This window comes from Ambystoma mexicanum, chromosome 1q (assembly GCF_040938575.1).
Source record: "Ambystoma mexicanum isolate Mex_15411 chromosome 1q, UKY_AmexF1_1, whole genome shotgun sequence".
Lineage (NCBI taxonomy): Eukaryota > Metazoa > Chordata > Amphibia > Caudata > Ambystomatidae > Ambystoma > Ambystoma mexicanum.
In genome coordinates this window covers 1324470199-1324497215 of record NC_090922.1, presented here as the reverse complement: position 1 = coordinate 1324497215, position 27017 = coordinate 1324470199, and positions in this window count along the sequence as shown.

Here is a 27017-nt window from a genome sequence, read left to right as displayed (position 1 = left end):
GCGGCATTCATCAATCAGTGCCGCCTTCGTTTTCTTTGTAGGCCTGGAGCATTTCAAAACAACCAAGCTCGGGTAGCTTTTGTTTTATCATACCTGAGTGGTATTGCAGCAGATTGGTCGGTGCCGTTGGTAACCCATGACGATCCTCTATCACATGACTTTGTGGGGTGCTCGCCATACCCAGGAACAAGCAGTAGACAATGAACTCTTGTCCCTCCGACAGGGAAATAGGACTTGTTAACGTACATTGCTACCTTCAACAGACTGGTTGCCAAAGCTAGGTGGCCAGAAAAAAACAAAAGAACCACGTTATTCCATCGAGGCTTACGAGGTGAATTAAAGGAGGTCTTAGCCAAGGTGGTTGATCCACCAAGAGATTGTGCATAATTCATAAATCTGGCTGTTCAGCTCGACCACTGGTTGCAGGAACGAAAGGCAGACTGGTCTAAAACGGACCCTCGGACCGTGTATGTTCGACCAAGGGAAAACACACCCCGTGTACCTGAAAATGCTGTAGAACCCATGCAGATTGGAGGGATACGGCCTCCATTAACAAAACAAGAGCGGGACAAAAGAAGACAACAACAGCTTTGTTTGTATTGTGGGAAACCAGGACATTTCCTGAAGGACTGTCCAGTAAAACCCCCAAGAAGAACAGTCAGGGCCACAGAGAAGGATGAAGCTAAGGAATCGGAAAACTACCAAGCTCGACAAACGTAGAGGTCAGTTTGTCGAGTGAGAAGAAAGAGTTGCTGACCTCGCACTTTGCAATACCAGTGCACATAATCACAGTACTATTACGAAAAAACAATAAAAAGTTTGCTTGGACCGAAGAAGCAGAAGAAGCATTTCAGGAACTTAAACAAAGGTTTACCTCCACTCCAATCCTGTGACATCCTCATCCAGACCTCCCTTGTGTCGTTGAAACTGATGCGTCCAGTCTCGCAATCCTTTCACAGAGAGACCCGGAAACAGGCCAGCTACATCCTGTGGTCTTCGGGTCGAAAAAGTTCTCACCTCCAGAGATTAAATATGCCATCATGGACAAGGAACTCCTGGCTATCAAATCTGCCTTTAAAGCCTGGAGGCACTACCTTCTGGGGTCCAAACACACCATTGCAGTCATCAGAGACCACCGAAACCTGCAATATCTCAAAACAGCCAAGGCCCAGTCCTCGCGTCAATTACTGTGGGCCCTTTTCTTCACTGAATATGATTATGTAATCACATTTCGACCAGGAGTCAGAAACAGAAAGGCGGATGCCTTATCTCGCATGGGCATAGATGAAATAGCATATACAACTCTAGACCCAGTACCTATTATACCTGAAGACAAACTCTTGGGTATCACGACAGCCTTAACACAAGCAGAACTACGAAAAGAAATCCAACGGACAATGAATCCTGATGCCTACCTCGCATGGCAAACTCAAGGAGAACAATATACCATCAAGGACCACCTACTCTTTTTTAGAGATCGCCTATATGTACCCAAGAAGGAATTACAACAGCATATTATTTCAAACTATCATGATTCACTGATCGAAGGGCATCCTGGGATCACCAAAACCCTAGCTAAGGTGAAAGAGAACTTTTGGTGGCCTACCTGGCGTAAGAACATCATTCAGTATATTAAGTCCTGCGGTGTCTGCGCACAAAATAAATCACAGAAAAAAAACCATCTGGTCTCCTACAAACATTGGACATTCCTCAAGTTCCATGGCACACTCTTTCCCTTGACTTCATCACTGATCTACCTCCAAGCCAAGGGTTCAACACCATCCTTGTAGTTGTGGACTTCTTCTCGAAGATGGCCCATTTTATTCCTCTGAAAGGCCTCCCAGACGCAGCCACTTTAGCAAAAGTGTTCCTGGAGGGTGTGGTTAAGCTACACAGCTTCCCTTCGGTTCTGGTCTCTGATCGAGGCAGCCAGTTTGTTTCAAACATCTGGAAAAAATGCTGTGCAATGGCGCAGATCGACGTTCGGCTATCTACCAGTCCCCATCCCCAAACGGACGGCCAAACTGAGAGAACCAATCAGACACTTGAGCAATATATACGGTGCATGCTGCACCACGAACAAAGGAATTGGAAAGGCCTACTATGGATAGCCGAATATGCATATAACAATTATTTGCATTCAAGCAGGGGACAAACGCCCTTCTATACCCTTCATGGCAGACATCCACGTACCTCTGAACTAGACCTTCCAGCCAGCTTGGTAAAGACTCTACACACAACCATTACTCAGGCTTTCAAAAGGGCAAAGGAACACCTTATTCATGCCAAAGAAAAACAAAAGAGATTCGCCGACCAACACCGGAAAACGGCCCCTGATTATCAAGTAGGAAACAAAGTTTGGTTAACCGCTAAATTCGTACCCATCAAGGGAACCCGGACCTTTCATCCCAGATTCTTAGGATCCTATACCATTAAGGCAATTATCAACCCAGCAGCCGTGAAACTGGATTTACCACCTAATCTACACATCCACCCGGTATTCCATGTGTCCCTCCTGAAACCAATGCAACCCGGCACACGGATTGGGACACCACCTAAGCCCACACTTGTTGACGGAGAACCAGAATTCGAAGTCAAAGATATCTTGGACTCTAAATACTCTAGGACCAAGCTATATTATCTCGTCGATTGGAAAGGATTTGGACCACAAGATAGATCCTGGGAGCCCAGTGAGAATATCCACGCACCATGACTAATCAGGAAATTCCATCGGAACTTCCCAACCAACCCTGGGCCAGACAGAAGGAACACCATGTGAGGGACCTTAGGGGGGAGTGCTGTTATGACCCTCGCCCAAAACCCCCTCTGGCAAACCCATTGGCCAGGTGGAGTCAGGACTCGGGCCTCTAGAGCCTTGCATCCTCTTCAAAATCCCTCATGGGGTCAGTCCTCATACACCATGAACAACAATGTGCTTGGGAACTACTTTATTGTATTGTCAGCCAACATGGAGGCATCCGCATAGCTTGGTTCCTAAGAACCAAGCTATGCGGTCTAGTGTTTTGTGTGTGGCAGGCCTGGAACTACTTTCCCTGGTACTACTTTACCTGGGCTATATAAACCACACCCTGACTGCAGAACATGCTTCGTGTTACTTTGCAGCTTGCAACGTGACGCTCACCGTGTCCAGATATTCCGTTGAACCTCGGAGAAGCAGAACCTGCAAGGATACAAAAGGAACATCATTAGCAGCATCATCTTATCTGCAGTCTTCATCTTTAAACACTCGCAGCTACTGAGAACAGCTTCCTCAAATCTGCACGCCTCCCGGACAGAACGACCTGAAAGAGGAAGATAGAGGCAACATTAAAGAAAGCTGTAGAGACATTTACAAATTACGAAATGCTCAAAAGGCTTACCTGGCTCGTCACCTCTTGGCTGGCACCACTCTGGACATCCCACTTGCGCAGAAGAACACCGTGAACTACAAGGAAGGAAAACACAGGTTAGCAAAGGCAAGACTTTGCAGCGCTGCACATAGCGCTTACTTACCGCAGCATAGTGCTCTTAATGCGCCATCATTTACCAGCGGGGCTCAACCAAGCCAGTTCGCTGTGCTGAAGCTCCGCATACCTAAGGAAGAAAAAAAGAGACATTTTAAACAAAAAAAGGCATGCAGGATAGCAACAAAACTAAAGAACAGCAATAAGACCTACCTGAACAATATCAAATGGGCTGGCGTCAGTGAAGTAACTGGACCGCACTCACCCATGAAAGACAACACGCCCCTGCAAAGAAGGCAGGACGGAGAGCACGCCTAATTCTACCACAAGGTGAGGAGAGGGCGCCAGAGGGACTGAAATCATATGGGGTGGAGGGAGGATACTTACCCCAGTCGGTCAGTCTTGAACACAGTCCTGCTGTATTTTCAGGCAGAACCTTCACCGCAGACCACATCAGGGCAAAGCTGAGAAGCATACCAGCGAGTAACCCAGCTGAGCATAACAGAACGCAAAGCCTACAATAACAAATCCACCTGGGCGCCATGGAGACATCAGAAATGGACCAATTGGCCCAATTACTAGGAGAGCTTCGTGCTGAGGTTCATTCTGCCCGTCAAGAGACTAATGCCCTCCGGAGAGACCTAATAGTGACCAAAGAACGCACTGAAGAGATTAGCAGGCAATACTTGAAATCACAGGCAGGACAGCCGCCTCTTCCTGGAAGTAATCCAACGATGCAAAACCCCGCCATACCACCCACTTCGGTACAGATCATGTTACCTGGAACAGTGCCCCTGGCACCACCAGAAAGGTTCTCAGGCGACCCACGGAAGTATGCGGCATTCATCAATCAGTGCCGCCTTCGTTTTCTTTGTAGGCCTGGAGCATTTCAAAACAACCAAGCTCGGGTAGCTTTTGTTTTATCATACCTGAGTGGTATTGCAGCAGATTGGTCGGTGCCGTTGGTAACCCATGACGATCCTCTATCACATGACTTTGTGGGGTGCTCGCCATACCCAGGAACAAGCAGTAGACAATGAACTCTTGTCCCTCCGACAGGGAAATAGGACTTGTTAACGTACATTGCTACCTTCAACAGACTGGTTGCCAAAGCTAGGTGGCCAGAAAAAAACAAAAGAACCACGTTATTCCATCGAGGCTTACGAGGTGAATTAAAGGAGGTCTTAGCCAAGGTGGTTGATCCACCAAGAGACTGTGCATAATTCATAAATCTGGCTGTGCAGCTCGACCACTGGTTGCAGGAACGAAAGGCAGACTGGTCTAAAACGGACCCTCGGACCGTGTATGTTCGACCAAGGGAAAACACACCCCGTGTACCTGAAAATGCTGTAGAACCCATGCAGATTGGAGGGATACGGCCTCCATTAACAAAACAAAAGCGGGACAAAAGAAGACAACAACAGCTTTGTTTGTATTGTGGGAAACCAGGACATTTCCTGAAGGACTGTCCAATAAAACCCCCAAGAAGAACAGTCAGGGCCACAGAGAAGGATGAAGCTAAGGAATCGGAAAACTACGAAGCTCGACAAACGTAGAGGTCAGTTTGTCGAGTGAGAAGAAAGAGTTGCTGACCTCGCACTTTGCAATACCAGTGCACATAATCACAGTACTATTACGAAAAAACAATAAAAAGTTTGCTTGGACCGAAGAAGCAGAAGAAGCATTTCAGGAACTTAAACAAAGGTTTACCTCCACTCCAATCCTGTGACATCCTCGTCCAGACCTCCCTTGTGTCGTTGAAACTGATGCGTCCAGTCTCGCAATCCTTTCACAGAGAGACCCGGAAACAGGCCAGCTACATCCTGTGGTCTTCGGGTCGAAAAAGTTCTCACCTCCAGAGATTAAATATGCCATCATGGACAAGGAACTCCTGGCTACCAAATCTGCCTTTAAAGCCTGGAGGCACTACCTTCTGGGGTCCAAACACACCATTGCAGTCATCAGAGACCACCGAAACCTGCAATATCTCAAAACAGCCAAGGCCCAGTCCTCGCGTCAATTACGGTGGGCCCTTTTCTTCACTGAATATGATTATGTAATCACATTTCGACCAGGAGTCAGAAACAGAAAGGCGGATGCCTTATCTCGCATGGGCATAGATGAAATAGAATATACAACTCTAGACCCAGTACCTATTATACCTGAAGACAAACTCTTGGGTATCACGACAGCCTTAACACAAGCAGAACTACGAAAAGAAATCCAACGGACAATGAATCCTGATGCCTACCTCGCATGGCAAACTCAAGGAGAACAATATACCATCAAGGACCACCTACTCTTTTTTAGAGATCGCCTATATGTACCCAAGAAGGAATTACAACAGCATATTATTTCAAACTATCATGATTCACTGATCGAAGGGCATCCTGGGATCACCAAAACCCTAGCTAAGGTGAAAGAGAACTTTTGGTGGCCTACCTGGCGTAAGAACATCATTCAGTATATTAAGTCCTGCGGTGTCTGCGCACAAAATAAATCACAGAAAAAAACCCATCTGGTCTCCTACAAACATTGGACATTCCTCCAGTTCCATGGCACACTCTTTCCCTTGACTTCATCACTGATCTACCTCCAAGCCAAGGGTTCAACACCATCCTTGTAGTTGTGGACTTATTCTCGAAGATGGCCCATTTTATTCCTCTGAAAGGCCTCCCAGACGCAGCCACTTTAGCAAAAGTGTTCCTGGAGGGTGTGGTTAAGCTACACAGCTTCCCTTCGGTTCTGGTCTCTGATCGAGGCAGCCAGTTTGTTTCAAACATCTGGAAAAAATGCTGTGCAATGGCGCAGATCGACGTTCGGCTATCTACCAGTCCCCATCCCCAAACGGACGGCCAAACCGAGAGAACCAATCAGACACTCGAGCAATATATACGGTGCATGCTGCACCACGAACAAAGGAATTGGAAAGGCCTACTATGGATAGCCGAATATGCATATAACAATTCTTTGCATTCAAGCAGGGGACAAACGCCCTTCTATACCCTTCATGGCAGACATCCACGTACCTCTGAACTAGACCTTCCAGCCAGCTTGGAAATGCCAGCGGTAAAGACTCTACACACAACCATTACTCAGGCTTTCAAAAGGGCAAAGGAACACCTTATTCATGCCAAAGAAAAACAAAAGAGATTCGCCGACCAACACCGGAAAACGGCCCCTGATTATCAAGTAGGAAACAAAGTTTGGTTAACCGCTAAATTCGTACCCATCAAGGGAACCCGGACCTTTCATCCCAGATTCTTAGGATCCTATACCATTAAGGCAATTATCAACCCAGCAGCCGTGAAACTGGATTTACCACCTAATCTACACATCCACCCGGTATTCCATGTGCCCCTCCTGAAACCAATGCAACCCGGCACACGGATTGGGACACCACCTAAGCCCACACTTGTTGACGGAGAACCAGAATTCGAAGTCAAAGATATCTTGGACTCTAAATACTCTAGGACCAAGCTATATTATCTCGTCGATTGGAAAGGATTTGGACCACAAGATAGATCCTGGGAGCCCAGTGAGAATATCCACGCACCATGACTAATCAGGAAATTCCATCGGAACTTCCCAACCAAACCTGGGCCAGACAGAAGGAACACCATGTGAGGGACCTTAGGGGGGAGTGCTGTTATGACCCTCGCCCAAAACCCCCTCTGGCAAACCCATTGGCCAGGTGGAGTCAGGACTCGGGCCTCTAGAGCCTTGCATCCTCTTCAAAATCCCTCATGGGGTCAGTCCTCATACACCATGAACAACAATGTGCTTGGGAACTACTTTATTGTATTGTCAGCCAACATGGAGGCATCCGCATAGCTTGGTTCCTAAGAACCAAGCTATGCGGTCTAGTGTTTTGTGTGTGGCAGGCCTGGAACTACTTTCCCTGGTACTACTTTACCTGGGCTATATAAACCACACCCTGACTGCAGAACATGCTTCGTGTTACTTTGCAGCTTGCAACGTGACGCTCACCGTGTCCAGATATTCCGTTGAACCTCGGAGAAGCAGAACCTGCAAGGATACAAAAGGAACATCATTAGCAGCATCATCTTATCTGCAGTCTTCATCTTTAAAACCTCGCAGCTACTGAGAACAGCTTCCTCAAATCTGCACGCCTCCCGGACAGAACGACCTGAAAGAGGAAGATAGAGGCAACATTAAAGAAAGCTGTAGAGACATTTACAAATTACGAAATGCTCAAAAGGCTTACCTGGCTGGTCACCTCTTGGCTGGCACCACTCTGGACATTCCACTTGCGCAGAAGAACACTGTGAACTACAAGGAAGGAAAACACAGGTTAGCAAAGGCAAGACTTTGCAGCGCTGCGCATAGCGCTTACTTACCGCATCATAGTGCTCTTAATGCGCCATCATTTACCAGCGGGGCTCAACCAAGCCAGTTCGCCGCGCTGAAGCTCCGCATACCTAAGGGAGAAAAAAGAGACATTTTAAACAAAGAAAGGCATGCAGGATAGCAACAAAACTAAAGAACAGCAATAAGACCTACCTTAACAATATCAAACGGGCCGCCGTCAGTGAAGTAACTAGACCTCACTCGCCCATGAAAAGGTGAGCTATTGATGTGTGGGAAAGAGTCATGCTCAAGTCTCAGTGTGTGTAAAAGCAGAGAGTAGATAGTTTGAGGAGAGTGACTGAGGGGGATGGGAGAGGTGATTGACTGAGAAAGAAAATGTGGGTGGAGTGAGAAGTTGTGTCGAGGGGGAGTAGTAGTGTAGCAAAGAGAGAAGTAGTGGGAGTTGGGTATCAATGTTAGTAGGGAGAGTGGAGTAGTAGTAGTTTGGAGAAGGGATAGTGATAGCGTGGAGAGAGTAGTAGTGGTGTAGATAATGGGAGCAGAAGTGGTGCAGAGGGAGGAGAATAGAAGAGGTAGTAGAGGGGAGACAGAAAGTAGTAGGGAGTAAGACCAGAAAGGTGGAAGCAAACAGTAGACAGAGGAACATTGGAGGACCAGAAAAGGAAGTGTCAGGGAGTGAGAGAAAGAAGATAGTGTGTGGAATAAGAGGAGAAATTGGAGAGTGAGTGTCTGAAAGGTACCAAACTCCATTCTAAGTCATTGCAGGGACATTAGAGCTGGGACCAACTAGATTATTTCTTGAGGGAGTCTTAGATATGAAAGGAGTTTGCCTTTAGGCCATTATATATAGTAATACAGGCTTTGGACAGTAGGGGTTACTGATCTCTATTGACGATCCTGTGTTTGAGGGATGCCTGGATTAGGTTGGGAATACCCATCTCTAGATTAGATAGAGAGTGAGAGCCCTTAGAAAGCCCACCAGAGTTAAAAGGTATCCTCACAGACCTGAAATGGAAATGCCAGCTACAACACCCTCTAACCCCCTTGGAAAACATCTTGAACACACACTTAGGCACCAGCATGTATAAAGCATTCATAAATAGGGGACACCTCACACCCCCAAACACGACGGCAAAGTGGGACAAGGAGCTGGGCTGGGACGACAACCAAGAGGGTTGGGATGTTTTTTACAGAGCGGTGTGGAAGTCCTCCATTGCCGTGCAATACAAAATGCATAACTGCAGGATCCTTTTTAAGGCAGAATTACATGCAGTACACTTTGGGAACACTGCACATAATTAAGATAACAGGTGTAAGCACAATCTCACCTTTGGTACAAGCCTGTACTACACAGTTATTTTGTAGCAGTGGCTGAGCAGCCAGACTTATCTCAAGAGTAATGCAGGCAGCACAAGATGTTACACAAAGGACATACAATCACAGTAGTTCAAACAAACACTATTCAAGGTTTCTTGGTAAAATAATATACATTTATTTACACTGCCATTTGGAAAACATTCCACTAGTAAAAAAGCAGCTCAATATCACACACTAATAAACTACAGTACACAACCAATAGGTTTCTGAACAAGTTCAGCTCCCCTGAAGTGGGAGCAAAATGGCACTTCGGTTACTTTCAAAAAGGGGCAGAAAGACAAGGTTAAAAAGAATTTAAAGCACAATTACTTTCATAGGCAGGGCAAATAGTTTCAGTTCACTACAACCAACAATTCAATTCAATAGGCCTGGGCCAAAGTCAATGGTTCAGAGTCTTGAATAGGATAGCACAGTTCTGGTAGTAAATGGTTAAGTCTTTGCCAATGTTCGAGGAAGTAGTTTTTCCGAAAAAGAGTTATATGTCAGTTTAGGAGTGAACAAGGCCCAAAAGTTGGGAAAGTTTCACAAACTTTCACTGCGGCAGAAACTATTTACACACTGTGTTTGCACAGTACCTTAGTTATGATGAAAAGCTGTAGCTGAGGCAGTTGTCCATGGCAGTTCCTGCAGATCTCGCTCTTCCTGTGCATCAGTCCTGGGGACAAGAACAAGGACGTCGGGAGGTTCCTGCACTGTCCAGAGAAGAGGCCACAAGCTTGGCTAAGCGTTGGTTTAAGGTGTGAGTGCCTTAAAGCCCACAAACTGGTATCCTTCTTACTGGCTATCCGGATTTCAACAGCACTATGAAGAAAATTCGACCAGTATGGAGATGGTGTCCAGGCGGCTTACGAGTTGGTTGTTCCCACCAGCTTAAGGGAAGAAGCCATCCTTGAGGGAGCTTCTCTGTCGATGGAGTTTCAGACAATTTGGACCTGCAGCATGGCTATACTGGGCAAAACAACAGTCCAGGAGTTGCAGCAGTCGTCTTCCTTCAGCTCGTCTTCAGTTCTTTCCTTCCAGTGGTTTACTCTGCCTTCCAAGTCCCAAAGACCTGCTTTTAAACAGTTTACTCCCATTCCTTCCAGTTAGCTGCCACTCACCCAGCAGGGTGGCTTTCCTTGCCGGACAGTCAGCCAGTCAATCACACCACAGTGCATTCAGCTATCATAGGAGAGTAAGCACAGGGAGTTTCGGGCACCTCCCTCACATCCTGTCTACCCCAGACACTCAGGCGCCAGAGGTGGGTTTCAGCACTGAAGGGCATCAAACAAAGGGACCAAACCTGGTTTGGCGTGCAGAATTAAACATAGGAAGGACCTTTCCTAAAAGAAATTACATACAAGAAAAAGATGATGCCTATGGAGTTTGTCTAAAACACCATATCCAAAGAACACAAAAGTAAAACACACACCAAAATACATGAGAGAGTGGGAAAAAAGGCTCACACTCTTTCCAGGTAAGAATGTAAATCCTACAAATCCAGAAAAGTTGCTGGGGATCTCAAAAGGTTAGGAAAATTAGCACATTCTTGAGAATTCTCCCTAATACTCGTCCCCCCCAGACTAAGGGACAGGAGGATTTAATCCACTCCTGGATAAATCTCCTTACTCCAGTCGGTAAAACATCCTGGAGAGACCATCAGCATTTTGGTCTTGACACCCAGACGTGTGTTCAATGGTAAAATCAAACCCTTGCAGGCTGATTGACTATCTCAGTAGTTTAGGGGTTTCCCCTTTCATTTGCATCAACCATCTGAAGGGTTGGTGGTCAGTCTGAATCACAAAAGTAGATCCATACAAGTATGGTCTAAACTTCTTCAGTGACCACACAATAGCAAAGCATTCTCTTTCAATGGCTGCCCACCTGTTTCAGGTTCCTTCAGCTTCCTGCTGATGAAGCAAATGGGGTGCTCCCTACCTTTCTGAACCAGCTGACTCGGAACTGCACCTATACCAGTATTGGAAGCATCTGTTTGCACAATGAAGGTTTGGTTGTAGTCAGGAGCTCTTAAGACTGGAGCTTGACAAAGGGCTTTCTTAAATCCTTCAAATGCTTGAGTGCACTCCTCATTCCACCTGACTTTTTTGGGGAAATTTGGGTTCTCTATGAAGTTCCTATAGTAACCAGTGAGGCCTAAGAAGGCTCTCACCTGGGTTTGAGTAGTAGGGGGTGCCCAGTTTTGTATGGCTTGTACTTTACTAGGCAATGGCCTGATTTCACCTCCTCCTACCTCATGTCTAAGGTAGACCACTTTTCTCTGACCAATTTGACACTTACTCGCCTTTATGGTCAGATGGGCCTGTTCAAGAGCCTGCAAAACATATCCCAGGTGGTCAACATGGTCTTTCCAAGTAGGGCTGACCACTGCAATGTCATCCAAGTATGCCATTCAGAAGTCCTCCATCCCATTCAGAACCTGGTTAACCATCCTTTGGAATGTTGCAGGTGCATTCTTTAGTCCAAAAGACATTACCTTAAACTGGTAGAGGCCTGATGGGGTTGAGAATGCAGTTTTCTCCTTGGCATGGTCTGTCAGTGCTATTTGCCAATAGCCTGAAGTGAGATCAAATGTACTGAGGTATTTGGCTGAACCAAGCTTGTCCACCAGTTCATCTGTCCTTGGTAAAGGATGGGCATCAGTCTTTGTGACTGCATTAAGAGCTCTATAGTCCACACAGGATCTCAACTCCCTGGATCCTGCCTTTGGTACTAGTACAACTGGACTAGACCATGGACTTGTAGATGACTGTATTACTCAGAGATCAAGCATTTTGTTGAACTCCTCATTCTGAAAGAACAAAGAAATATCGAAGCTGAGTACCACAAAGGAAATACACCAATCATGGGCTAAAATGATTCATAGATCTTTTATTACTGTACAGTTTACAAAGAAAAACAGATAGCTATCTGGCTCCCAACACCTTGCAGTGTGTACGACAAAGAGAGGTGAGAGAGTGCTGAACATCTAAACAGTTGCGTATTTATACATTTCATGCAATATTGACCAGCCTCTCTTATGTTGAAAATTCGTGGTCTAGAGTTTGTGCCTAGTTCACATACAGATTTTACAATATCATGCGAAGGATTACATAGGTCTGTATTTCCATGAAGACACAATAGCGATGTATGCTCTTGGATCACGCAGTAAGCCTTATTCCAAGTTTCTTCACAATGTAGTTCAGCGAAAGCATATGCTCAGGGTTTGTTGTCCCAATGTTTATACAAGGATGAGGCTTGTGAGCGCAGATAAAACTTAGATGACTGTTCATATGAAGCATAAGGTCTCTTTGCTCAGGTTAAACAGTCGGCTCTTGGACAACCTAAACATTAACAGAACTCAAAGATCGGAAGGCTTGGCTGCAAGTCGAAAACATAGTCCACCATTTTAAAACGTAGCACAGACGAGTGAAAATCAAAATGGCGGATAAATCTTAAAATGGCAGCGAAGTTAACCCAAAAATCGGAACTTTGCAACACGGTTTTTCTGTATAGCGCAAATAGGCTTAGGCCAATATAATGCTAAGGAAGCACTATATAATTACAGTTTAACAAACCCTCCTTTTGGCCTAAGCTAAGAGCTTTACTAAAAATATTTGCTTTACTTGTAACTCCACGTTTCAGTGTCCGTACATCCTGAAATACATTCATAAGATATATCAATTGCCATCAAATCCTTAACAGTAATATCCTCCATTACAAAAACATTAGTCATTTTCTCGGGTGCATGTATTTTCGGTCCTAATGTTCCTACAGTTTGCGCACAACATCCTCCTTACATCGAACATATGACAGGAAGACATTAAATGCAACAACAACAGAACAACAGAATACCAAGGATTACCATTAAGACTGAAAAGAGTTTCCATCCCCAAGACCGTAAAAAGTACCAGAACCAAGCACTAAGATCCCCGTTTCCCTTGGGAACATGTACTTCAGTACTTAGGATGTGCAGATTTTGTATTGCCTTGAATATGGTAGGGGAGGAGTCAGGTAAGAAAATGCAACAAGCAGATCCCACAAATGTACATACTCCACCAAGCTCAACCAGGATGACGTCTAACACCTTGCGGTTCTGTAGAGCCACTAATCTAATTGCTTTTTGTAGAGTATATCGGTGGTCTGGTTGATGGTTCTCTCCAATTGCTAGTCTCCTAATATCCTTAGAATTCATGATCTGTCCCCAAAATGGCACAAAGGATTTTGCTACATCACCCATGACTTGTGAGGGAGTATCACCGTTCTCATCTCGCCTTGGCGAGCCCTAAAGACCTCAGAGGTGCTAGCTAAATTCGAAGCACAAGGTCTCTTTGCTCAGTTTAAACAGTCGGCTCTCGGACAACCTAAACATTAACAGAACTCAAAGATCGGAAGGCTTGGCTGCAAGTCAAAAACATAGTCCACCATTTTAGAACCTAGAACACACAAGTGAAAATCAAAATGGCGGATGAATCTTAAAATGGCGGTGAAGTTAACCCAAAAATTGGAACTTTGCAACATGGTTTTCTGTGTAGCGCGAATAGGCTTAGGCCAATATAATACTAAGGAGGCACTTTATAATTACTGTTTAACACTTCATGTGGGATATTACATGATCTGACATCCTGTAACCTCTGCTTTTAACAGGTAAACATTCACAAGTGAGAATCTCATGCTGGCCCCAAGGGGTCAAGCCTGTTGATAGTGAAAACAGGGAGGCAAACTAATTTAACAGAAACTTGCACTCCTCCTGTTGTTCCAATGTCAGATTAGAAGAGAGATTGACTCCTTCTATCTTCTCATCTAAAGGCTGGCCTCTGAGTAGGTCAGGTAGAGGTTCACTCTCCTCCTCCTCTTGAGCTGAAACTAGAAGCAAAGCTCCTACATCTGGTCTAGAGACATAAGCTTTTAGACGGTTGGTGTGAAAGACTCTGGGAGCCTCCTTAGGAATGCCTAAGTCCACCAGATAGTCGACCTCTCCAAGTTTGCCAACAACCTTGAAGGGTCCTATCCACTTGTCCTGTAAGGCCCTCTGCCTTGTAAGTACCATAACTAGAACTTGCTGGACTTGAGTAAATTCAACTATGTTGGCCTTCTGGTATTGCCAATGCTTCACCAGAGCCTGACCTGCTTTCAAGTTATCTGATGCTTCTGCCATCATGTGTGACATTCTCCTCCAGAGACCTATCACATAGTCAGTGACTCTCACTGGCTTAGGGGAACGAGCACTCTCCAACCCCTCTTCAATCACAGCCCAGGGGCCTTAACTGGATGGCCATGGAGAAGTTCAAAGGGACTAAATCCAACTCCCTCCTGAGGAACTTCTCTATAAGTGAACAGAAGGCATTGCAGTAGAAGGTCCCACTTTCTTCTAAAACAACTATCATGCTCTTCATTGTATGGTTCCACCTCTCTACCAATCAATTTGTCTGTAGATGGCAGGCAGTTGAGAACTTGTAAGTCACTCCACAGTACTTCCACATGGCCTGTATTCAGTGAGACATAAAATTTGATCCCCTGCCAGAGATGAGTTGCTTAGGTAAACCTACCCTGGTAGGAATACCAAATAGGGCCTTAGCCACAGCCTGAGCTGTAACAGTCCTCACCATTCACAAGAACACTGTCTTTGTAATACTCTTTAGTATTGTCTGGAATGGAATTGTAGACATCTAGGTTCTGTTGTTCCCACAGACCCAGGGACACTAAAGAAACTGTTACGCTCACCTGGTCTCCACAGGGCGCTGAACGGGACCGGACGGTCCGATGTTGAATGGCTCCTCGTACCCCCTCTGATTCCCTCTCATGAAAACAGGTTTGCCTAAATGTTAAATGAAATGTTACCCAACCGTAAGGAGGAGGACCAACTCCCGCCTCGCATGGCCTTCCTCTGCACCCCTCTGCTATGTCTCACCTTAGTGCTATGAATGGCAGACTCTCCATCCCGCGACTGTATGGAGGGGTGCGTAGTAGTTCAAGGATCTAGTTACTTCACTGATCCTGCAGAGTTCTAGACAACTATGACTCAATGGGGTAAGTCTTTATACCATTGGTATGGATTGCTTTAGAGTTCAAGTTGCCCAAGTTCAAACTTCTTCCCAGGAACGATGAGCTGGATTCCAAGGTAAGTTCACACCAAGGGTTACACTAGCCTGATTCGGTTTCCCTTGTGGCTTACCCTTGTTATGTTTGGTGCCCTCTTTTGGATTCTAGGTATTAGAATTTTCTTTGATATCTTTCTTGAGCTACTTCCACTCAACCTTCTTCTGAGTTGCCCAAGAATCCTTGTGAGTAGCCCTTTTGGCAACCCACAAGTCAGCAGCCCTTGCTAACTTCTTTGGATCAATTTCCTTAGAGTCAGCTAAGTGCTGTCTCAGCTCAGGACAGCAGGCATCATAAATAGATTCCAACATAAACAGATTTCTCATACCTTCATAAGGGTTAACTCTGTAACCCTTAACCCAACCATCTAGGTTCTTCAAACATTCACACTTCCAGGTAGCCCAAGGTGTGCCATCATGCGTTTTGATGGTTCTAAACCTCTCAAGATATTGGGAAGGAATTTCAAAGCTAGTTTCACAATGTCATACTCCCTTCTGTCCACTTCTCCCATCTCCATTACAACATCAGATGCAAATGGGGGTAGCCTAGAAAAGAGCCAAAGAATCAGCTGATTCCCAGTAATGTTCTGAATCCCATGGTTATGTTCAAAAGTTGCCAGCCAAGCCAAAATATCAAGCTTTACCTCATACATAGTTACTGCATCTTTGGGCATGCGAGGCCTCTTAGGACTGGAAGACCTAGAGGACTCTGGAAGAGAACCATTCTCAAGAGACAACTTTTTCATTTCATGTGCATGAATCAACTCCATTTCTCTGTGCTTAAGTTCTTGATGTTTAATTTCAGTTTGGGCTTGGATTCTTTTGAATTCTAACTCAAGTTTCATCTTTTCAAGAGAGTCAAACTTTGGACTCAAATTTGGACCTGGTAGGGCCCCCGTGGCAAAGGATTGAAGCCTAAGAGCAGGTAGAGGTAAAGTGAGGCCAACATCTTGAGACTCCTCTGCCTCATCTAAGTCATCAATAACATTTGAGTTGGACTCTGAAACATTATCATCCTCATCATCATTTTCCACAATTTCATCAGCAATAGGTTTAGCAGACCTATTTCTTTGACTTTGACATTCCAACAACTTTTCTATCAGTACATTGTTCTTGCCTATAACAGTGAGGTTCCTAGCTTGACACATTTCTCTCAGCTGATCAACTGTTAAAATGACTAGGGTCCCCTGTCTGTAGCTATCCATATCACACATGATAAAACAATTGCTTCTCTAGTGGTGCTTAGCCTTGGGAGGGTTATTTGAACAAAGGTAAGAGCAGCACTCTCAATGTAACAACTATACTTGATCCTCACCACTGTACACCAGTGTTAGGCAGAATTACATGCAGTACCCTTTGGTACCAGTGCACATAATTAAGACTACAGGTGTAAGTACAATCTCACCTTTGGTACAAACCTGTACTACACAGTTATGTGGTAGCAGTTGCTGAGCAGCCAGACTTATCTCAAGAGTAATGCGAGCAGTACAAGATGTCACACAAAGGATTTGCAATCACAGTAGTACAAACAAACTTCAAGGTTTCTTGCTAAAAGAATATACATTTATTTACACCGTCATTTGGAAAACATTCCACAAGTAAGAAAGCAGATCAATATCACACACTAATATACTACAGTACACAACCAATACGTTTCTGAACAAGTTCAGCTCCCCTGAAGTGGGAACAAAATAGCACTTGAGTTACTTTCAAAAAATGTTAGAAAGACAAGGTTAAAAATAATTTAAAGCATAATTACTTTCATAGGCAATAGTTTCAGTTTGCTACAACCAGCAATTCAATTCAATAGGCCTGGGCCAAAGTCAATGGTTCAGAGGCTTGGATAGGATAGCACTGTTCTGGTGGTAAACGGTTAATTCTTTGCCAATGTTCGAGGAAGTACTTTGCCAGAAAAATAGTTATATGTCGGTTTAGGAGTGAACAAGGCCCCAAAGTTGGGAAAGTTTCACAACCTTTCTCTGTGGCAGAAACGATTTCCACACCGCGTTTGTACAGTACCTTAGGTATGACGAAATGCTGTAGCTGAGGCAGTTGTCCCGGGCGGTTCCTGCAGATATAGCTGTTCCTGGGCTTCAGTCGTGGGGACAAGAAGGAGGACGTTGGGAGTTTCCTGCACTGCCCAGGGAAGAGGCTAAGCATCGGTTTAAGGTGTGAGTGCCTTAAAGCCCACTAACTGGTATCCTTCTCACTGGCTATCCGGTTTTCAACAGCATTTGGAAGAAAATTCAACCAGTATGGAGACGGTGTCCCAGCGGCTTAAGAGTTGGTTGTTCCCACCAGCTCAAGGGAAGAACCCGTCCTTGAGGGAGCTTCTCTGTCGATGGAGTTTCAGGCATTTCGGACCCGCAGCAGGGCTTCACTGGGGAAACCAACAGTCCAGGAGTTGCAGCAGTCATCTTCCTTCAGATCGTCTTTGGTTCTTTTGTTCCAGTGGTCGACTCTGCCTTCCAAGTACCAGAGACCGGCTTTTAAACACTTTTCTCTCATTCATTGCAGCCTAGCTGCCACACACCCAGCAGGGTGGCTGTCCTTGCCGGACAGTCAGCCAGTCAATCACGCCAGAGTGCAGTCAGGTCTCCTAGGAGACTAAACACAGGGAGTTTTGGGCACCTCCCTCAAATCCTGTCCACCCCAGAAACTCAGGCGCCAGAGGAGGGCTTCAGCACTGAAGCCCGCAAAAGGTCATCAAACAAAGGGAACAATTCTGGTTTGGCGTGCAGAGTTAAACACAAGAAGGACCTTTCCTAAAGGAAACGGCGAAAAAAGATGACCAGAGTCTGCTTTTACAGAGGGGTCATGGGCGCCATATTGGAACACATGGCTGACCCTATTTTTAGCTACCGGTGTTCACGGTCAGGAAAAATCATGGTTGTTTGTTCTAAATCCACTGCCACCAGCTATTTCAAGAGGAAAGGGTAACATTTGGCTGATAAGCAACCCCTCCAGCACTCTATCGGATGATAGTGTGTGCTGTGTCTATGAATTTAAAAGGACTAGTAAAGTCAATTTAACTTCACATGCTCTGGGAGACAGTAGTCATTCCCAGAGAAGGTATTTAAACCTTGGGGAGTCTGAAAGACACCCCTGTGCCACTGCACTGAAGGTGTTGTGTGACACACAAGAAAAAGATGATGCCTTTGGAGTTTGTCTAAAAACTCCATATCCAAAGAACACAAAAGGAAAACACACACCAAAATACATGAAAGAGTGGGGAAAAAAGGCTCACACTCTCACCAGGTAAACATTAAATTCCTAGAAATCCAGCAAAGTTACTGGGGGTCTCAAAAGGTAAGGGAAATTAGTACATTCTTGAGAATTATCACTAACATCCTTACACAGTGGCACCTAACCCCCCAGTGTCTAGCCAAAATGTACAAGGGTATGACCCCTACTGCAGGAGGGGATACACGCAGGTGTGCACATACTGGCACCAGTGATGGAGTTGCCCCAGCATACAGTTGTTTTGGAAGGAAATCCTGGGGTGGATCCACCAGATCGAAGGCATCCATAGGGACATTACCCCCCTCCTGGTACTCTTTTGGGTTGAACTAATCGAGGAAAGGTATTTGCTCCTCCCGCATATGCCCAGACATTTGCTACTAGCAGCGTGTGTCTGCATCACGATAAAGTGGAAAGCCAGCTCCCTCCCCACCAAAACAGATTGGCTGCACAAAGCGAAGGAGATCTACGAAATGGAAAGCTTAACAGCACTGCTAATGGAATCACACACACACATTGACAAACAATTGCTCCCTTTCCTGCAATTTTTTAGAGAAGCACATAGTGAATTGGAGTAACTCACGAACCCAATCCAATGCCATAAAACCTGGCACACTGCTTCCCAACCATCAAGTCTCAGACTCAAACCTACACCTGCCCAAACGCGGCCAACAGTGATCACCCTCACAGTCAGGACCCATAACATCCTGCTACTCACTCAAAGCAATAATACATCCCTATACACAGCTCACATGTTCCCAGCCAACAACGTTAACTCGCAACTCCCACTAGGCAACAATCAACCGAAGCGGATAGGACTCGGGAAGAGGCATTGGGAAAGGGGGGGTCTTTCTTTTATCTTTTCCTTCTCTTTACTGTCCTACTTCCACTCACTCCCCTCCACTTTCTTTCTCTTGTGTTGTGTTGATGGGGGGACGATGTTCTAACCGGAAAATGTAAAAATCCAACCTTGTTGATCTAATGTTCAATTTGTTTACTGCATTATGATACAATGTAATGCTTTTGTTGTGTTTTTCTAGGTCACAACAAATAAATATTTTAAAAAGAAAGCCCCCTGACTACTAAAGAAAAGAAAATACCCTTGAACTGCCTTTGAGGGTTAGTGTAATCTTGATGCCATCTGTGACACAAGGGGCCGCATTACGACCCTGCCGGTCTGGCTAGAACAGTGGTGGTAAAACCACCACCACCGTTCTTTCCGGACCGGCTGATTAAGAGTCCTGCAGGCGGGAGGTGTCATTCCCACCAGGTCTGACCTGGTGGTTTTAACACCACCCGCTTGCAGGCGGAAATGGAAACACCGGCTCTGTCATAGACGGAACCAGTGTTTCCATTGTCCCCATCCCCAGGGGACTTACACAATTCCACCTCCGGAATTCCTGGGTCACTGGGGTCGTCATGCCCCGGTAATTCCGGAAATCACAGAGGCGGAATGGTAATACAAGTCCGGCGGTAACCTGCTGGTTTTTCTGTCTTGGTTACCGCCGGACTCGTAATGAGGCCCAAGATGTATAATGATCTGGGTGTGTAGAATGTGGAATGGTTCCAAAAGTGGTTTAACTTTAAAAAGTAAATAGAACCAAGAGCACAATGAATGCAAATAAATGACCGCATTCAGCTAAGGTGGTGCATGAAGGCCAGAGAGCTAGGTGGGACATCTTGGCTAATTATCAGAGTGACATCTGATAACAGAAGATAATAGTCAAACGGATTTAGTTCAGGCAAACGATATTCAGCTTTATCTAAGCAGTGGCAGACGCTTGGAACCAGATACATCACAGTAACAGTGAGAGAATTCACAGGAGCATCAGCTATTGGATAATTGAGATATTTCTTATCCTATTAAAAGTGACAGACATCATGGTAGACTACGGCCAATGTTAAGATTGCCAGACAGACCCGTTTCTATTTTGCTTATCAATAATAGATTTACAAACTGTTTTTGTACTTGAAATACTTTTTGATTGAGCAGTTTGATGTTTTATCCACAATTGATTCTGTAATTATATTCTGTAAAAATGAATTAGACTGACGTGGTGCATCTTATTTTAATGTAGTTGTATTACAATTCATTATTGTTCTACTATTATTGAACGAATGAGAGGTTTTATATTGTACATTGCTTTCCTACATAGTATATTATTCAACGTCCAAATCAATACTTCTTGAGCAATGGGAAAATAGTGTTTGTAAAATTGCACGTGTAACATTTTTAACCCTCTTTCACATGTTCAAGTGCCTTGTTTTCTTGGTACTCAAAACATAAGTGTCTGGATGCCCTAGTGGACAGGCAGCAGGATGGGCGTATATGGAAATTAAACAGAAAGGAGAAGCTGCTCACGCCGGTTGATACTGAAGTGGTTACTGATTCAAAACCTTATTGTATCAACCTATGATTTAAATAGTGATTAAATCAGTGCCAAATTCGTTTCAGTGCCAGATAAAAACACACAGACCAATAGTGATTATTCATAAAACATAAAAATAATGTATTGCTTAATAAATAAGAGCTCTGCAAAGGGATAGTACCGAGCATTGCAAGCTGAATTGCTCAAACATGTTTGTATCTGGGGTTGTAGATACATATCTGCAATATGCAGTATGTTGTAATTATCCACAAATACAGATAAAGTGGATGCATAACCCATAAGTTGCACAGAAGACCCAGGGCCTCATTACAAGTCAGGCGGAATGGGCTAAGTCGGGCGGGACCCAGTAAGGACGCCTGATAAAACCAGGTGTCATTATCGGGTCCTGCGAGGGGAAGAGGGAGCTAACAACGGGCTGGTCGTAATCGGCCCGTTGTTAGCTCCCTCTCCCATTCCCATTGAGCCCTGTGGGGGCTCAAATGGGAATGGGGAAGGTCCGGGCCCGGGTTCCCTGAGGGAGGAATTACTGGGATCAATGAGAGTGGCAACACACCACACATTGCTTGCGCCCAGTGTACAACTTGAAGTGAGCCTCCAAAACCTTTCTTATTTGCATGCATTGTTTAGCATTGTATTTTTGTTTCATCTCTTAAAATAATGCCTTTTTTATATTTTGATATGTGGTGCTTTGGAGCGTACAACCTTTGTAGCCTCCAACATGCCTACCAGAAATGCAAGTACTGCTTATACATTCTGTTTAAGGTAGTGATTTAAAAGTTTTTTTAAAATGCCTTGCACAGGTCCCCTTCCCACCCCACCACACACTACCCACCCTGAAGTTTGCGGTGTGGGGCTAACTACATATTGAGTGAACCACTTTGCTAGTGACACAGCAGTTTCTCAGTGTATACATTCTGGGTGATGTCAAGTACGAATCAAACACGATGCTGTGCGCTTACATTCTCCGAGATGGCCATAGAGTGGAACAAAAGCTTGTCAAGTGTGTCTTTACCTGATATACACTGTTAGGAAATGTCTACATCAAATGTGAAATAAAAGGCTGAGTATGTATTATTTGTACCTGAAACATGAACTAACCATTCACACATGCATACTGTGTTTAATTGACCATTTTGTAAGTAGAACAGTAATTAAAGTGCTGGATTATTTTCAGTGCTCTTTGGGTCTAGACCTTTCAGCATGAGTGCATTATAGCTGCTAGTTTCAAATAATTATAGTAATTGACTGTTGCCACATAAACCTCATGTAGACCGCAGCAGATTAACTATTTCATTGACAACTAGTTACTTAACAGGTGTTATTTAGGCCATATTTTAGAAGAAAAGGGATGAGTTGGGGAATATCATGACACTACTTAAATATACATATATATTACAAAAAATATATACCCTACGTATTACAAGGTATTTGAATATCTTGGATGCTTTGACAGCCAGGTTATTGACCAATAGAATTTGGACATGTGAGAGCAGGTGGCATGTAAAATACACACATGGATAACTTGACGCTCTTTAGTCCAAGTCTTCTTTGAATCCACCAGGGATATGTTCTGTGTGCCACACCACAGTCTCATCTGTGGAGTGAATGCAAAGTGTGTAATTGATAGAAGGAATATACAATGCACGCTGCTTCGAGTTAATTTTTAAAAAGTATTTGTTATGCCTCATTTTGATTATCCGTGCACGGGGCCCCCATATAGCCTGGAAGAAAAGCAGGAGGCAGCATCAGGCAATGGCAGGAATCTGGGAAAGATGACAATAAAGAAAGGGTAGGACCAACATTGTTAGGTGCTTTATTTTATTTGTGGTCAAAGTGCTCCATTTTAATACGTTTAGCTACCACTTTTGTAACATTTTTTACTACACATTATATGAACAGTTTTTACCCAAAAATGTTCAAATACCTAAGCAGCCGCTCGAAAAGAAATTGGAATTGTAAAAGCTCGCTAGTCACTATTTCAGTGACTAGTGGGCATATTGGAGTGTCACAGTGAAAGTCTCAGGGTTTTCCTCAAAATAATATGAGATACTAGACATTTAGACGTAGAAATGCTAAAGACAAATATATTAATATTGCAGGTGTGGATGGATCAGTGGGTGGATAAAGAGAATTGAACTACTAGTGCGATCCCATTGAAAAGAATACATACTGTCTGGCAGGTGAATGTACAGTAATGCAGGGTTGTCATTTCACCAAAATGCCAGGGGTAGCGGAAGTGACATCACACGACCCTTGACCCCTGATGACATCACAGGAAGTGATGCCATTTGACCCCGCCCTGAAGTGATATTGCGGGAAGCGATGGAACATGACCTTCACCCGTTGACAAAACAGGAAGTGGCATCACATAGCATTCTACACTACGAAAAATATGGTTACGATGTCACTATAATCTGATGTACATTTCATACAGGAATGGATCGCCATATGTATCATTAAGATCAGTGTGTATAGGCCCATATTACCAAATCACTGTGAATGCAAGCAGACGTCCATGACCAAATGATAATGATGTGTTATTATATAGCACTTGCTTAAGCGCTTTATATAGAAAAAAATATACACCCAATATCACCTAGCATATGTTGGTTTTCATTTATCCACCCCAGAAGGATGAAAGGCTGAGTTGAGTCCTTTCAGAACAGACTAAATCAGTGACTCGCCCCCTGGAGTGTGCTCACCCCCTGAAGTTGCCTGAAGTAAACTTTTAATGAGTCTAGCAATTATTGTATAGAATTCCAGAAAGACACATTATTTGGTATTGCTATTCTTTCTTATTTAGGGTCAGTGCTGAACGTGTTAGACTTGTGGAACTCCTGTTCTTATTTTTCTTATTTTTTTAAGGGGCATGAACAAGAAAGCCAGCCACTCCAGAAGTAAAGAGGCACATTTTAAACGTTTTTTTTTATCAGAGGGCTCAGTTGCGACCTTTGGCGACCCCTAAATGACGTCCCTGCAGTAATGTTTGTAATGCTATCCAGACTCATTAATGGGGACACAGAGACGAACAGTGCTGACATTTCAAAGAAACAAACTATTAAAATGGTGCTCTGTAATGCACTGTTCTGGGAGATCTTCTTCTGGTAGACAGGCCCTACACGTGGATTTCTCTTCAAACAAGTGTTTTCAGCAAAAGTGGGCCTTATTTCACAATGCTCCTGTTCGGCCGCACTGTAACTGCCTTGCTCCATTCGTTCTTGACTTTGTCTTGCTTCCATTTCGTATCTGTGTACTCTATGGAGATCGGCCATTGCAAATTTCAAATGGGTTTGGTTAATAAAAGGTATAATGGTGATGACGGCCCACCAGAGAGAGACCTTGTCAAAAAAGTATAGGTAAAACATGTTTTTGCCTAACAATTTATAGCTAAAACATGTGTTTGCAAAACGTATTATAAATTACCTATTAATGATAAGTAAAGTGTGTAGTAACCAAGGCAAGCAGGGATGGGTGGAAGAAAATGTGTAATACATAACAATTTCACAATTCTACAGTTAATAAATCTTGATCTCACACACATATACAGATTAGCAGCGAGGTATTTACATACATGTGGAATGTGACAGCAGAGCATCCTTTCATTGTTATACATTGTTGAAACAGATCTCAATGGACTGTGCTGGGCGATCCTCCTCAACTACATTTACCAGCTGATACAGTCCTGGATGGCACAAAATGAACTTTGTCTAAACAACGACAAAACTGAGCTACTTCTGGTCGGCACACAAACTCCCCTCAAGAAACTTGACCCCACATACAAACACTTCATTATTGATGGAAACACCATTGCCGTCTCTAAGGAAGTTAAAACGCTGGGCGTGTATCTAGATTCCTCCTTAACCTTCTCCAGGCAAGTTAATTCCATAATCTCATCAGCAGCCTACACTGCCAAACTCATCAACGCTTGCAGACCCTACTTATCAGCAGACAGTTGCCTAACCTTAGCAAGAGCCCTCATTTTGTCAAAACTTGACTATTGTAATATCCTCCTGGCGGGCACAGAAACCCACAGTACCAAAAAACTACAGGTCACTCAAAACATTGCCTTACAGGCAGCACTGAACATACCAAGAAGAGAACATATCTCTGATATCAGACGCAAAGTGTGTTGGCTACCAGTTCAAGACCAGATTAAATTCAAAACCTTAGCAATTGCCCACAAATGCCCCACCAACATTGCTACTAAATATCTTACTAATCTGCTTACTGCAACCGAAACCATCAAGCCCACACGCTCCACGTCAGCATTCCTTCGCACAGTGCCAACATTCAAAAGAACCAAGGCAGGGGGACGTAGCTTCCCAGTTGTGGCAGCCAAAGGTTAGAACGCCCTACCACTAGACATCAGAGCCAACCCCTCTCACACCTCATTTTGCAGAAAACTCAAGGCCTGGTTCTTCACTTCCAATGTGTAGCCCTCGATGCTGCAATGCCTACTGTATATTTACTATACAATCTGCATATGGAAATACTTCCACTCTACTTCATCAGTACACCACTTGTTTGAATAAAATTGTACATGTAAATCTCAATGATTATTATACTTACGGATCCTGTGCATCTGTAAATTATCCTATGTCGTTAATTATGCTACTTATGTGAATAAGATTGCACATGTAAATATCAATAATTATTATACTCACGGATCCTATGCATCTGTTAAATATCCTATGTCTGTAAATTTACTCAATATAATATATGCCAAACTTATGTTTTCTATTGTTGACTGTACCACATTACTGGTTTTCCAGCGCCCAGATACCCACAGGTTTGGCGCGCTCTATAAATATCAAATAAATAAATAAATAAAATAAATAAATGAATGTATTCATACGTGAATTTCTCCGAGAAATAACATTCGGCATCGGTAGCATACATAATTCATGACACATACTCTGACTCATGAAGCAGATGTTCAAGTATATTTTAGTTTCATCAAGGTGAAGAATGTGATTTATTAAAGCTAGAACATAGATTTTAGCAAAGAATAAACAATGACACACATACATGGATAGTAAAGCAAAACTGGAGGCAGGCTGTGTTAGTGTGTATTGCAGCTGAAAGTGTCTTCTGCATTTCCATGGCGACTCATGATTGTGTAGATGTTCTGAGACTATGTTGTGTTCCAGAAGCTGCAGGTGTTGCTCCGTCAGACCTTTATTTACCATTTAAATTGGCAAACACAGTGATGCACTGCACAAAACACTACTATAATATAATGCTACGTGGAGTGGAGTGGGTTTACCTATGACTCATGGAGAAAATGCACGCATGGTGACCATTCCTTTAACTTGGTCAAAGCGCACCTAGACGAGTCAGTAGAATTGCAGTGTGTGAAAAGTGAGCATGCCCCAGAGGCCTGCCTTTAAAGGCCTTTACTTTAACACTGACCTCAGACCCCACTACCATTTGCATAATAACTGAAGTGTAAACTGGGGTCCTGTGCAGATTGTGGGTCCTTTAACTTTGTTTGCAGAAGGAGGGGTTTGTTTGTCTGGGTCCTGATCTCTAGACCCAACATATGATGATTGGAGTCATATTCTGTCTTGTTTTCCTTTCTCTCTTTGCAGCTGAAGGTCCTTTACTTTCTTTTCTTGTAATCTGCTCTAGACCCAACATATGATGATTGGAGTCTTATATCCTGTCTGGGTTTCCTTTCTCTCTTTGCAGCTGAAGGTCCTTTACTTTCTTTTCTTGTAATCTGCTCTAGAGCCAACATATGATGATTGGAGTCTTATATCCTGTCTTGTTTTCCTTTCTCTCTTTGGAGCTGCAGGTCCTTTACTTTCTTTTCTTGTAATCTGCTCTAGACCCAACATATGATGATTGGAGTCTTATATCCTGTCTTGTTTTCCTTTCTCTCTTTGGAGCTGAAGGTCCTTTACTTTCTTTTCTTGTAATCGGCCCTAGACCCAACATATGATGATTGGAGTCTTATATCCTGTCTGGGTTTCCTTTCTCTCTTTGCAGCTGAAGGTTCTTTCTGTTCTTTTCTTGTAATCTGCTCTAGACCCAACATATGATGATTGGAGTCTTATATCCTGTCTTGTTTTCCTTTCTCTCTTTGGAGCTGAAGGTCCTTTACTTTCTTTTCTTGTAATCTCCTCTAGACCCAACAT